The sequence below is a fragment of the Lynx canadensis genome, chromosome C1, assembly GCF_007474595.2.
Source record: "Lynx canadensis isolate LIC74 chromosome C1, mLynCan4.pri.v2, whole genome shotgun sequence".
NCBI classification, from domain to species: Eukaryota; Metazoa; Chordata; class Mammalia; order Carnivora; family Felidae; genus Lynx; species Lynx canadensis.
Window position 1 is genome coordinate 149040338 of NC_044310.1, and position 15924 is coordinate 149056261.

A 15924-nucleotide genomic window follows, 5' to 3' on the forward strand; every position below is an offset into this window, starting at 1 on the left:
TTTTTAAGTTTATTTATTTATTTTGAGAGAGAGAGAGAGAGAGAGAGAGAGAGAGAGAGAGAGAGAAGGAGTGTAGGAGGGGCAGAGAGAGAGAGAGAGAGAGTCCCAAGCAGGTCCATGCTGTGAGCTCAGAGTCTGATACGGGATTCGAACTCACAAACCCTGAGACCATGACCTGAACTGAAATAAAGAGTCAGATGCTTGACCAACTAAGCCACCCAGGAGCCCCAGTTCCCAAACCTTTTAAATTGTGTATTCAATCAGTAATTTTTTGAATGATTCCCATATATGTATATTTACTTATGGATTATTACGTGTAATATTTTAACTCATGTAATAACTATTAGTAAAACTTAATTTCTTAAAGTTTTACTTAGCAGAAGATGCATATTTTCTTTTTTTGCCTTTTAAAAAATGCATTTTATTTTATTATTATAGTTTTTTGGCATATGAAAACTTATTTTTGTCATATTTGTCACCATCAAAACTTACGTTCTTTGTTTTTCCCTCTTGCCTTAGTATAAGGCCCAAAGAGAGACACTGGTTACTTTGACAACCTTAAAGCAAGCTCCAGGAATGTTACTCATAGCATGACCTTTGTGACCAAATCCAGCAACTGGAACCTCATGATTTTCCTCAGTAAAATTCAAGCAGCCATCACTGGGTACAAAGGCTGTGATTTTTTCCCTTTTTGATCAGCTGGACTCTGACACACTTCCTGATGTGGCAGAATTTGGCTGTTTGGCTTCAACCTCTGTTATTTCCAGCACAATTCCCTTTGCATGGGAAGCACCTCCGAAAGGGCTGGCCTTCAGGGCTGTGCTGAAATGGGCTTTCTTGCAGTGTTTATCATGCCACTTCTGATCTTGTCGGTGGCTGTGGAGCTTCCTGGCAGTATGAAGACTGCGACACTTGCGCATACTGCTGGCACCATGAGCCTGAGCGAAAGTTATTCTTTTTTAAGTAATCTCGCACCCAATGTGGGGCTCAGACTCACAACCCTGAAATCAAGAGTTGCATGCTCCACCGACTGAGCCAGTCAGGTGCCCTTTTGTTTCGACTTTTAAAAACCTATTATGGAAAAATTTAAACATACTCAAAAATAGAAAGAATAGGATAATGAACCTGCACATAGCTATCATCTAGTTTCCACAATTATCAACATAATATTGACATTTCATTTTATTTTGTCTTAAGTTTTTATTTTAATTCCAATCAGTTAACATATATTTGTTTCAAGTGTACCATATAGTGTTTCAACACTTCTGGTGCTCAAAATGACAAGTGCACTTCCTAATACCCATCACCTATTTAATCCACCCCCCACCCACCTCCCCTCCGGCAACCACTAGTTTGTTCTCAATAATGAAGAGTCTTTTTCTTGATTCGTCTCTCTCTGTCTCTCTCTCTCTCTCTCTTTTTTTCCCTTTGCTCATTTGTTTTGTTTCTTAAATTCCACATATGCATGAGATCATAAGGTATTTGTCTTTCTCTGATTGACTTATTTCACTTAGCATTATATTCTCTAGCTCCATCTATGTTGTTGCAAATGGCAAGATTTCATTCTTTTTTGTGGCTGAATAATATTCCATTGCATGCACACACACAGACACACACACACACACACATACATACATATACATATATGTACATAAAATAAGATGCATATTTCTCCCACCCCATTTTAATATCTATCCGGGAGCTGAAATGACATCACTGTCTATACATACATGAATTCAGTCACAACAAATCATATTGCCATTATTTGTAAGTTTAAATAAATGCTTAAGTTTAAATCTAAGAGTTCTTGTAATAAATATTAACTGAACTTCAAAATTATAAGACAGTTGTGTCATATTTAATTGGCAATGTCTCTCTATGCATATGATGCACAGAAGGAAATATGATGCATTTTATAAACAATAAAAGTTGTAACGTTTGCTTCTATCACCTAAGTGAATCATCTTGTGTGCCCCACTTTGGAAATTGGGATTAAATTAAGAGGGAGGGGTCAATAGAGTGGGACACCTTGAACAGATTAAAGAAAATATTATCTTAAAACAATGGGAAAATGTTCATCACTCTTAACAACCTGGTCGCTGGAGGCTTTGCTGAGGCAGTGTCAACAGTGGAAGAGGGGCAGCCAGATCACAGAAGTTCAGGGAGTAAATGACAACAGGTGACATTAAACACACACTCAGTATATACCAGACACTGTGCTAATGAAGAACTTCCCAGACAATCCCGAGAAGAAGTTATGATTGCCTCTAATTTAAGACAATAATCAAAGACTTGTAGGATCTAAGTGACTTGTACCAGGTCACACAGTTGAGTGGTCCTAGGAAAATATGAACCATGTTGAGCATTTTTTTTTTTAATTTCTTTTTTTCAACGTTTATTTATTTTTGGGACAGAGAGAGACAGAGCATGAACGGGGGAGGGGCAGAGAGAGAGGGAGACACAGAATCGGAAACAGGCTCCAGGCTCCGAGCCATCAGCCCAGAGCCTGACGCGGGGCTCGAACTCACAGACCACGAGATCGTGACCTGGCTGAAGTCGGACGCTTAATCGACTGCGCCACCCAGGCGCCCCCATGTTGAGCATTTTAAAAGCTGAGCTCTTAAATAACGTGTGATAATGTCTCCTGGCATGAGGCTAGTTAGTGGAGATGGAGTCTGAGGGCAGAGAACTACTGTCACAGGAAGCCAGGTATCTTGCCTATGGATAAAAGCAGAAAGAAAAGTAAATAAATGGCCAAGTGTAGGGTGAGAATTGAGCATTTTTATCTGGTGAGGGGAATGAGGCAGGAAAGAGAATTTGAGGCATTTAGGCAAGAGAGATAATAAGGATGACAAAACCCCTAAGGATCTAGAGCACAGGGGAAGTTCAGCAGCAGGAGGTTGCCTCCGCTACAGGGGGAGGAGAGTGGTAAGAATTGGAATAAGGTGCAAATAAGTATGGAGGCTTTATGTGGGGAGGAGGAAGAATAGGCAGCGGAGATTCCAAGTTCACATTATTTATTTTCTCTGTGAAGTAGGAGACAAGGCCATTGCTTAGAGTATGTGGAGAGTGGAGAGAAAACAGGTAATGGTCAGACCTGATAGGACTATTATTAAGCTTTAAGCAATAGCTGTGGGGCATGGGAGCTGGTACAGTTTTGGAATTTTATACTGTATAGAGAGACAGTGATGGACAAGACGGACAAGGGAATCAAAGACAAGGTGGACAAGGCGGCAAGGGGATCAAAGATTGCAAGAAAGGTGGAGGGACCTGATAGACTGAAGAAAATCGAGGGATCGGAGTCCTGGAAGTCTCAATGAGATTACTAGCTTGACGGATATAGGAGAGTAGGAGAGTTCCAAATCTCAAAGGGATAAAAGACTTGCACTTAGGCATTTGAACCTTCACAGCAGGGACACTTAGCTCCCATCCTCCCAATGACCATCCTTCTAAATGCTCTCCTTCATGGCAGCACTGGAAATTTGAAAATTACATTTCTCAGACTCCCTGTGGAGTTTCAATTCAGAATCCTGTGAGAGGCACTGGGTTGAGATTTGCAGGTAGAAGAGGAGAAGCCATTTTTCTTCAGCTGCTGCTCCAGACAAGCATATGAGCATCTGCAGATAGCAGACATCTAGGCAGCCTTGCCAGGATTTCCAGGCATACATCCTCCTGTGAACTACCTACTTGAGTGCTGACATCCTCAGTGGTGGTTTCTACAATGTATGCATTTCTAAATTTCATAAATTCTAGCAATGTCTTTTCTCTCCTTTGTTCCCCTGGACCGTAAGAGATTGTATAATCCAGTATTTTTTTTAAATAAAATCCCCTTTTACTTGTGCCTAGAGAGCCTTCTGTTCTCCTGACATAACCTAGGCTAATATGTCACCCCACCTCATTCTTCATTTAAGCTAGGTTATGAGCTTTTTCATGATCATATCAATATTAGGATTATCATAGCTGTTTATTAGGATTCTTGGTTGCAAGCAACATAAAGAAAATATAGCTACTTTTTTTTTAATGTTTTATATATATTTGAGAGAGTGACAGAGCATGAGCGGGGCAGGGGGGCAGAGAGAGACAGAGACAGAATCCAAAGCAGGCTCCAGGCTCCAAGCTGTCAACACAGAGCCTGATGCGGGGCTCAAACCCACAAACCGCAAGATCATGACCTGAGCCAAAGTTAGACGCTTAACCGACTGAGCCACCCAGGTGCCCCAAGAAAATATAGCTACTTTTAAAAGAAAAGAAATTTCTTTAAAAGACTTCAGATAGCTTGTGGACTTGCTAGGAAGGCTGGAGAACCAGGCTCTGGGAATCAATCTAGACAGTGGAGAGGAAACAAGAAAAATTATGCCACAAAGTCAAGTGCAGTGCCGTTGCTGAGCTCAGAGGCAAGTTTGCCTAACTGATGAATCCATGCTCCTCTGCCCTAGATATAAAGGTGGCAGGGAAAATGAGGCTCTGGACTTCCAGCTTTAGAGTGACAGCTCTATCTGTAAGGTGAAGGAACCTCAAATAAGAAATTCAGAAGCTGGGAAGCCTCATAATTGGTAAATGTCTACTCTGACATCCAGTTTTTTGTGTGCTATGGTGTAGACCCCCTTTTTTTTTTGGCCTGGCAGACCCACCAAATGCTCATCGTTCCTGCTGTGTGTACTTATTCTTTAGGAGCCAACTTCCTCCTTGAAACCTTCCCAGCTGGAAGTGTCTGCTTCCTGCCCTGAATTCCTCTAGCAATTTGTATCTTGTTTGACCCTATTAAATTCCAGCTTGTTTTCATTGATATTTGCAGTTAAAACTATTAAAGTTACAGCATATTTAACATTGAATGAACATAACGGCTCATTTAATGTGGGTAGCTTATCCGCTTCTTGAGGTCATGGCTTGCCTTCCCAATATTCTGTAGCCACAATTCCCAGAATGACACTTAACTTACGATAGACGCATCATAAATGTTAACTTGAAGTAAAGGAACTGCACCAAGATTTGCTTGTCCCTGTTTCCATTCTCTCTTCTAACCACCTCCCTCCATCACCACCAGCTTGTCTTCAATCCCAACCCCTCCCACATCCTCTAGGATCTTATTTGGCTCTTGTATTTTTTCTGGAATTTTCAATCACCCTCTTTACAGATTTCTTCATAGTGGTCTGAAATATGCTCAAATATCCCCTGTTCTACAACTACCTTTCTTGGTTATCTTTCCTTCCATCTTCTCACACACACACACACACACACACACACACACACACACACACACACAAAAGAATAGTTTATATGTTTATATGTAGCCTCCATGTTGTCACTTCACTCTTGTCTCTCTCCTCTTTTTTCTTAAAGTCTGGCTTGTTTCCTCTTCAAGGTGACCACAGTAGCCTGTTCCGGGAACCGTTTGCCCGCATCCTCTTTGGCATCCCTGGTTGTTTGCCACTGGTGATCACGTGAAAACTGCTCTCTCTTGTCGTATGAGACTGCACTTCTGATTCCTCTGCTGCCTTTCCTTCCTGGTTGCTCTAGTGAACATCCATCAGCTTTTGGCTGCTTAGCATCCTGACCCCTGTCTGTTTGGAGAAATCGCTGGGGCAGGGGTGTGGAAACAGGCAGAACCCAGGGGTGGGGTGGAAGCCCTAACTCTCCCCTTCCTCCCTACCCCCCCCCCCCCAGCTGCTAGCGTGCTGGCTCATGGCCTGTGCCTTGGCAATCAAAGGCTTCTGCCTGCAACAGTCAGAAATCATTTCTACAGGTGGAAGTAGCACTGAAAGTCTCCTACCCAGAGCAACGGTGCAGCTAAACACTGCTGGGCATGCCCTGCGGGCAGCACTGCGTTGGTGTTCTTACCGGTTACTGCTGTGGCCTGCGTGAGCTTGTCCTGGCTAGCAGCTGCTGGCCTCCTTTGGTTCCTTTTTGTTTTCTGAGGCTAGTTCTCCTGTTCCTGCTCTCTGAAAGCAAGCCCAATATCCTGTCAACAGACTCCTTTTCTGCTTAGATGAGGCAGAGTTCGTTGGGTTCTGTGGTTTGCTCTGCAGATCTGTGGCGAGTACATTTTCTTTTCTTCCTCCTTCCACCCCCTAAATGAAGGTATTCCTCCTGGCTCTTTCCATGTCTGTCTTTTCTTACCATCCATACTTTTCTGCTGGCAAGCTCAACTATTGCCTGTGTGTCAGTAATCACCTTTATGCCAATTTCTCCTAAATCTTTTTCCAGATTCAACTTCTCTCCTGAGCTTTGATCTAAGTTCACATTTGTAAATGCACACCCTTGCATGTCCTTCTAATGCATCAAAGTGAACAAGAGTAAAACTCAGACTCACCAACTTTTATGTTGCTACTAAATACATTTCTCCTCTAAATTTCTCTCTTTCTTGCTGAACACCCAGACTTTGTATTTTTCTATCTATGCCATCCCTCACATCTCCAAATTAACAGTACCAAGTTCTTTTTTTTTCAAGACCAGTATTTCATATTCTTCCTTTCCCTGATGCTGTCATTACCTTGTTGTCACCTGAACAATTGTCACATGCTCCTTACTGAGCTCGTACCTCTAGTTGTTCTTCTGAATCAACTTGACACGTGGTCAGATTAAATTTCCTAAAACACATTTTTGCTTATATCATCCTCTCTCCTGCCCCTTCATGTCCCTTCAGTGCTTCCAGGCTAATGAGAAAACCCTAGAACTTGACTCTCAAGCCACCTACAATCTGATTCTAACCTGCTTCCCCTTTATTTATCCCATTTATGGGGGATTCTTTTTTAACATTTAATGACCACAATCATGTTCCATGTCGTTGAAGCCTCATGTTTTCTTTATATGAAGTGTCTTTCTCCATAGTTCAACCTAAGCATCACCTTAAGTGCCAAATCAAATGCCACCTCCTCTAGGAAGTCCTCCTCCTAGTCCCCATTTGAAGTACCTCTCAACCTTTAATATGCATATAAGTCACCTGGGCATCTAGTTAGAATGCAGATTCTGATTCATTAAATCTGCTTAAGGTTTAGGTCTGGGATTTGATATTTCTTTCTGTATTTTTTTAAGTTTATTTTTATTCTAAGGGAGGAGCAGAGAGAGGGAGAGAGAGAACGTCCCAAGCAGTCCCTGCACTGCCAGCATAGAGCCCGATGTGGAGGGCTCAAACTCATGAACCGTGAGGTGATGACCTGAGTTGAAACCAAGAGTCAGACACTTAACTGACTAAACCACCCAGGAGCTCCTGGGATTTGATATTTCTAACAAGTCCCTCCTTGATGCTGGAGGGTACTGGACCACCCTTGGGGTAGCAGGGCCCTAGAGAGAAGTGTTTTTGAACTAAACCATAGGGCAAGACACCAAGGCAGGAACTGTATATTTGTTATTTCACTTACAATATTCCATAATCTTTAAACTACATCTTTTGCCTCTTCAAAGACAAGGATTGGGTTTAGCTCCTCATTATTTTGGTTGAGTACAGTAACTCAATCAATTTATTCTTACTGAATTAAATGTGCTCCTTGTATCATCTCCTTTTCTTTTCTACTCAGTGGTTCCCCTCACTTCTTAGCTTAACTGGATTTTACATGGATAGATACATGGAAAGAAGAGAGTGCTTCATATGTGATCTGTTGTAGGTAAGGATAACCCAGCATGTTTGAGATAATCTCATTTAATTATTGTTATATCTATGGTTCTTAAGTGCCAACAACCTAATCTACTCTAGTTCAAGCAGAAAAGGAATTTATGAAAGCATGTTAAACAGCTCACAGACTTGTTGAGAGGGTCAGAGACTACACAGCCAAGGCAGTGCATAAGTTGTACCAAAGGACTCCTCATCCACACTTCTTTGGGCATCGATTCTGCAGTTTACCCTGTACATGAAGGTAGTCCTGGAACTTCAGACGCTACTGCTTCTGAAAGCTCTCTGTGGCTGCCCAGTCTCACCACAATGGGTTCCATGTAGGGCCTGTTCCTTCATGTTGGTGTTAGTTCCTGTTGTGTAACAAATTAACACAAACTGAGTGGTTTAAAAGAGAAGAAATTTGTTCTGTCACAACTCTGGAGGCCAGAAGTCTGACATTAATATCACTGGTAGAAATCAGGAAAGGTGTTGGCAGTGCTTCCCCCAGAGCTCTGCGGGAGAATCCATTCCTGTCCCTTACAGGTTGCGATGGTTACCAGCATTTTTTGGCTTGTGGCTGCAAAATTCTAGTCTTCAAGGTCAGCATCTTTGAATCCCCCTCTGCTCTGTCTTCACATTGTCTTTTCCTCTTTGTGTATATCAAATTTCCTCCATCCTCCTCTTAAAGGATACATGTGACTCATGCAGGGCCCCCCAGATAATGCAGGTTAATCTCCCCATCTCAATACCTTTAATTGAATTACATCTACAAGTTCTTTACTATGCACAGTAACATTCACAGGTTCCAGGAATTAGGACCTGACATCTTTGGAGGTCATTATTCAGCCTACGGCAATGGTGTTTGCTTCTGAATTGAAGTCTCACTCATGTGCATCTCATTGGTGGAGCCTACATCACAGGCCTGCTCCTGAGCTGCAAGGGAGGCTAGGAGTGAGCTTGTCAGGAAAGGTGTTCAGAGATGAGAGGTGGCCAAAATATTTGTCTACTATCAACAAAACCAGTCTCTAAAACTTCATAAAAATGAACTTTGGGCCAAAATCTTTAGGCTAAGAGATGCTACTCATTGATGGTTGTTTTGGGCACTGAATTTCAAGCCTTGCATCTACTGACTAGGAAAGCCATCTGTTTAGAAAACCATTTTCTTTGACTTGGGGAGGGGCATGGCAAAACAAATTACCAGGTATGGTTTTGGGGCTGTAATCCTTTTTTGATCAGAGGAAAAATCTGCCCCAGGACCCTAATATTGACAATTCAGTTAGATCCAGTATTTCATTAAGAATGACGTTTGGTTATAATGTCATGGTGAATTCCATTTCTCATCGGGTCTGATGTATAGTACTCCTGTGATGCCTAGCCTCGTCCAATAGATTTATGGCAATAAGGACTTGTGCAATAAGAGGTAGACAACTTCTGTTTTTTCAACTCCCTTAAATTTTATTTTCAAACAAACAGAAGTGTCCTTTTGTACCTCCTTCCTTTTCCCCAGTGCATATGTGTACCTCCATGTCAGCAATTAATTTCACCAGCTTACCTGTATGCCTGTTAGAAATAACGGTGCCAAATCTTATTTTCCTAATCAATCTGTCAAAAAAAATCCATTAATCTGTTAGGATGTGCATGCCTTAGTAGTATTACAGTAATGGTAGTCATATGATAGGTTGTACAGTGTCTAAATACTATGGCAAGAACAGTAATTCTACATTTTGGGATGTATGTGTATTTAAGAGAGGGAGAGAACCATTGGAAGTTATTGAGATTAGTATTTATAGCAATTGCATAGATGTCAGTGTAAATACTTCTTGGGCTCTTCTGTGTAAATAATCTTCTGAGAACGTTGTTTTTATTGTTGACACTTTGCTGCAGGCTTCTAAGACACACTTAAAATTCAATTTGTTCCCTTGAGTGTTTTTTTGTGAATGTGGCAGCATAATAAAAACTTTCTTTGGAAGGCTCAGAATCACAGTGATGAAAAAAAAATTAAAGTTGTGAGGAAAAAAATAATTTTTTCCTTTAACCTCTGAGGCTTCCTATTTATTTGTTGAGAGAGATTTTATTCAGGAAGGGACTGTAGTGTTATGATCTGATTGACAGTGATCCCACATGCCCCAAACACTAGCTGAAAGTTTGGGGCAAATGCCTGACCCCTTCTGGTACTCCAGTTCTCATTATGGGATGAGAATAATAACCATGTCACCATCTTATTTCCCGGTACCAGTTACTTTCCTCTTTCTTAGATATGATTGGCATTTTCAAAAAGTATATTTTAGTGCTTGTTTCTCCCTTGGGTTCTAGAGTGGTTTTGTGTATACCTAACATTCACAAAATGTCCGTCTCTTTTTTGTTCCCAAACCCTCTGATTTGATGTGACCTTTTTTTTTTTTTTTTTTTTGGTGGTTGGGGGAAGGTCTGAAAGGATGAAGGAGAATTGTAGAGGTTTGGAAGCTTCACTCTGTGAATTAATATTTCTGCTTCAGCATAATGTTGGTGTTTGATCAAACATAAAAAGCTTCAAGCTTTTAATGTCCTGCTGACACCAGTATCAACAAAGCATTGAAGCGGAAGCTTTCTGGTGGCTGATTAGAGGGAGATTTTATTTCACTAGCTTTAAGACTAAGTATACCTTTTAGTAGATCTTTCTCAAGGATAAGCTACCTCATGCATTATAAATCAAATTCAAGAGCTTTAATAAAGGACCCTTGATAATTTGGTAATATATTATCACTATGTTTTGGAAAGGCGATAAATGAATGCTTTTTATAGTGTAATTTAAAATAATAATATGGATTACAGTTGTGTTCAGTCATGAAAGTATAATTTAACAGTTTGGGCTTCTAATAACCCTTTTTCCCTTGACAGTGTCCACTCCTATTTTAGCCCAAGAATGGCTTACTTGGGAGTGATTTACCATGCTTGCTTTTAGAGTCTAGTAGGCTGAACATGTGTTTAATTGGAATTTTATGTTGTTGTCTTGGAAAAGCTTCACACAAAAATGAAACTGAAAGGTGGAGAATAAAGACTGCTAAAGTGTGAGCCACTACAATATCAAAAGCATGGCCCATGTTTGCAAGTTTGCTGTATCAGGGCCCTCCAGGAAATGGGTGGCTCATGAGATGTGGAATTGAAGAGAATTTAACAAAGGGGCTATTTATAAAGGTGTGGTAAGGTTAAAGGAAGCACCCAGGGACTCCATGCAGCAGGGAGCTGCTACTACGGAGGCCTGGAGAAGCAAGTAGTTTTGCTATTCCTGGGTCTGGAAAACACTACAGGTGTGTGTGTGGAGGGGGGCGGGGTGGGCAGGGCAGAGTGCAATGAGGGCTATGGCCTCAGTGGAGGAATGTGGCCACTGTTACGTTACATCAAGACAAGAGGGAGCCAAGGAGATTAAAATGCAAACCCTTCTTTTTTCTTACCTTTGAGTTTCCTTTTGGAGTGTCCCACTGAACTGGACCCCATAGAAGCTACAGAACAAGGAAGTCTGAGTGATCTAGGCTGAGGCACAGAGCAGGGTGAAGACAGGTGGGGTGTGGATTTGGAGGAATATCCACCACACATACAAGACTGGAACAAGACTGATGCTAAGAGACTGCATTTGTATCTGATATGGTTGTGACCTATTAGAATCTACACTCAATGGTCTTCCAGTTCCCATTCTTCTGCTTTCCAGTCATTACTAATAAAAAGGCATTTCCCAAAATTCTCTTGTTTCCTGGGGCTATGTGACTTTCAGAGCTGCTTGTCTGATATCTTTAATCAGTTTGGATTGCAGCTTACTAGCTTTTAACCAGAATGCATTAGTCTTTAGGAACATGGAACAAGACAGAAACAACCCAATTCCTGCTACTATCCAGGACTGCAGGAGGAAGTCTTGCCATTTGTCAGATTCATCAGAAAAAGCAAATAGGTAACTTTGCTTTTAATTGTTTGTCAGGTAATCTGTAGCGCTCCTCTGGGGTTCCTAACTCTCCCTCTTTTATACTTCTTTCCTTCAGCTCCCCACTGTTAGAGCTCTCCTTGGGGCTCCTTCCCTGCTCCACAGACCTGTTTGGATTCCAAAGCAGAATTGCAACTATGTGTCACCTTCCCAGTTGTCTGAGTTAGCTGAGAAGCCTATTTGCCCATCTCTGATTTTACGGCCCAATAGCATGGCCTCTTTAGTTTTCCTTGGTCTACCATGCCCCCAGTTCCTTTAAGCCTCCACCTTTCTTGTAGCACTCTGTAGTTAATCAAACTGCAGGTAGCACAAACTACTGACAAGAGCTCAGAACCAGTAATCATGAGATCAGGTTCTGAATCCAACTTTGCCACAAATTAGCCATGTATCATTCAGTGGTCAAATAGAAAAATGTTTCTAAACCTATTTTCATCATTTGGAAACCAGGGTAAACAAGGTGCATGAATTTGGTCTGTGGTCCTTCAAATACTACCATGAGATAAATGGAATGAGAGCTGGTGGAAGAGGCCTAGTTGTCATCACAGAAAATGGAGGCTAAGTGGAGATGGGTTGGACCTTGAAGATCACAACTGTGTTCCAGGATCTGGTTCTTGATTTTAAGAGAAACTCACTCTTGTTTGGGACCAGAGGATGTCATGCCTTGGTTCCCCCTAACTAAACACCCACAAAAACCAAGGTAGAAATCATAATACCAATTTAGGGTTGTTCTGCCATCTAAGTAAGCACTGTGCACATGTTCCTTCCATCATTGCACCAGGATAAGTCCTTTGGGTCAAGATTCCCTTTCCACACCTGAACACCTCCAACAGTGACAATCTGGAGCCATCATTGATCCTACAAGATCATACAGGAGACTGAAGTAGCTATCACGATGCCAGTGTGTTAATTTACAATTAGAAATTTAAGATGAGTACTTGCACAATTAGCACCTTCTCTCAAGTGCATGGGAATTTATTCATAGTCACAAGCCATTTCTTTTATCATAGGCAACCCCTCTCCTAGGACCTAACATACTCAAAGTCTGGGAGATCAGACATTCTCTCCTTAGTAGGCAAACCTACACTGAGGACCCAAATCCTAACTAGAGATTTTGGGCATGGAAATGGAATAAAGTAAGTTATGCGTATAGCACAAGGTAAGATGGTCTAATAATATATTCATCTCACCCAGGGATGCCTTGGTAACCCTAAAATTCTTGGGCCATACCCCAGGAGCCTTGCCATTGGAAGTGGAAATACACGTGGTCTAATACCCAAGTCCCTTTCTCCCCAAAACTGCTGAAGATCTGTCTGTGAGCTTGGTTCCACAGGGGACGGACTCCCCTCCCTACCACTTTCCTCAGCACCTTCTTGCCTTCTTTCCTCATACATGTTTAATCAAGTTACAATCTAGACAGATAACCTGGGAAGATATTTTCTCTTTTAAGATGACTTGCTTATTTATGCTCAGATCCATTCTGTGTAGATTCCAGAGTTAAGTTCTGACAGAAAGTCTTCCTATGCCTGCGGTAAACCTCAGTCACTAACCACTGAAGAAGCAACTTACTTTGCCGCCATGCTGGATCAGCCAAGCCATCTGTGAAATGTGCTGTTTAAGGCGGGTGGGGGCAAGGTTGATGTTCCCACCAGTTCCTTCATTGGCTTAACATGAATTGGTTGTGCTTGTTCCCAAATCTGTTTATGCCAATTGGTGCTAGGTATTGTAATTTTATAGTTTAAATAAGTTTAAAAGTATAAAATATGAGTGTAAAAAGAAAATTCTCTAATGAAAACTCAGCTAAAGCTTTGAGGAGACTCAAAATAGGTGAATAGCTAATTCTGTTGTTGAACAAGACAATTATAAATATTGTGGAAAGTTACAAAAATTTAAAGCTTTGCACTCAGATTTGCCTATAGCTATCTTTAAATTTTCACTGCACTAAAGACACTGAAACTAGAGATTGTGGACAAAATCCTATGGGTATGCTTTATGCATGAGACCAACAGGAAGCCATATTGAAATGAATGATACTGTCTCTACACCAAAAGATCTGTGGAAAATGTGTATTTATGTATTCTAGTAGAAAATAAAATGTTTATGCTAAGTGTGCATCTATCAGTTTCTGTGATTCCTTGCTTTAACTGATATTTTTGATTCCCTGACTAAATCCCAACCAAGTTAGATGAGAATGCTTCCAAAGGATTATGAGTAATGATAACAACAATAGGATAATTATGATGGCTGCCATCCATGGAAGTATACTTCTTAACAAATGCAATTTATTACTGAAGTGTAACATTACATTTACTTATTAATATGCAGTTCAATAACAGATTATCTTCTAAGGCAATACATAAACGAGTAGGCCTTCTTTCTCAGTATTTCTCTCTAAACTTCCTTTGGGAAGTATAAGTTGTAGTATGAACTCTAGGGAATTTCTACTGTGAGTACCAATGTCACTAGCTCTCTGATCCTTCTCTGTGGCCAGGAGGCACTACTTCATTCGGATCACCCCCTGTTGGCCAACATGTGAGACACTGGTTTTCCTTGCACTTTTAGTTGTCATCTGGAATAAAACAGGAGTAAAATGATTTCTTGTCTGAGCAGATGAATTTTTGCTTGAGGACTATTTGTGCCTATGGCCTTGGTAAACACTACATTTATCCAGACATGTTTATTCTTGTTTTTTCTTTTTAATATTAATTCCAGTATAATTAACATTCAGTATTATTAGTTTCAGGTACATGATATAGTGACTCAATTCTATCTATGACTCAGTGTTCATCATGATTAAGTGTGCTCTTAATCCCCTTCACCTATTTGACCCATCCTCCCACCGACCTCCCTTCTGGTAAACATCATCCTGCTCTATAGGTAAGAGTCTGGCTTATTTGTCTCTTTTTTCCTTTGTTCCTTTGTTTTGTTTCTTAAGTTCTGCATATGAGTGAAATCATGTGGTATTTGTGTTTCTCTGAATGACTTATTTCACTTTGCAGTATACTCTCTAGCTCCATCCATGTTGTTGCAATGGCAAGATTTCATTCTTTTTGTATGGCTGAGTGATATTACATTCTGTATGTGTGTGTGTGTGTGTGTGTGTGTGTACCATATCTTCTTTTTATGTATGTATGTATGTATGTATGTATGTATGTATGTATGTGTGTATCTTAAATTTAGATCCAAGTTAGCATATAGTGCAATAATGATTTCAGGAGTAGATTACAGTGATTCATCCCCTACATGCAACACCCAGTGCTCATCCCAACAAGTGTTCTCCTTAATGCCCCTTGCCAATTTAGCCAATCCCCCCACCCATAACCCCTCCAGCAACCCTCAGTTTATTCTCTGTATATAAGAGTCTCTTATGGTTTGTCCCCCTTCCTGTTTTTATGTTATTTTTGCTTCTCTTCCCTTCTGTTCATCTGTTTTGTATCCTAAATTCCATCTATGAGTGAAGTCATATGGTATCTGTCTTTCTCTAATTTCACTTAGCATAATACCCTACAGTTCTATCCACGTAGTTGCAAATGGCAAGATTTCATTCTTTTTGATTGCTGAGTAATACTCCATTTTATATATATACCACATCTTTTTTATCCATTCATCCACTGATAGACATTTGGGCTCTTTCTATACTTTGGCTATTGTTGATAGCGCTGCTATAAATATTGGGGTGCATGTGCCCCTTCGAAACAGCACACCTGTATCCTTTGGATAAGTACTTAGTAGTGCAATTGCTGGGTCATAGGGTAATTCTATTTTTAATTTTTTTTCTATTTCCAAAAGCACCATATGGAACTGTTATTTTATTTTATTTTAACTTGTTTTATTTTTTATTTTTTAAAATTTACATCCAAATTAGTTAGCATATAAGTGCAACAATGATTTTAGGAGTAGATTCCTTAGTCCCCCTTACCCATTTAGCCCATAACCCCCACAACCCACACTTGTATCCTTTGGATAAATGCCTAGTAGTGGAATTTTTGGGTTGTAGGGTAGTTCTATTTTTAGTTTTTTGAGGAACCTCCATACTATTTTCCAGAGTGGCTGCACCAGCTTGCATTCCCATATTTTTAATTTTTTGAGGAATCTCCATACTATTTTCTAGAGTGGCTGCACCAGTTTGCCTTCCCACCAGCAATGCAGAAGGGTTCCTTTTTCTCTGCATCTTCTCCAGCATCTGTCTTGCCTGAGTTGTTAATTTTAGCCATTCTGACAGGTGTGAGGTGGTAGCTCATTGTGGTTTTGATTTGTATTTCCCTGAGGATGAGTGATGTTGAGCATCTTTTCATGTGTCTGTTAGTCATTTGGATGTCTTCTTTGGAAAAGTGTCTATTCATGTCTTTTGCCCATTTATTCAGTGGATTATTTGTTTTTTGAGGGC

The 15924-nt window shown here is 40.6% G+C and overlaps 1 pseudogene; it reads right to left on the reverse strand.

Moving 5' to 3' along the window:
* Positions 1 to 488: 488 nt before the first annotated feature.
* On the reverse strand, positions 489 to 932 carry LOC115520228 (annotated as a pseudogene).
* Between the last annotated feature and the right edge of the window lie 14992 nt (positions 933 to 15924).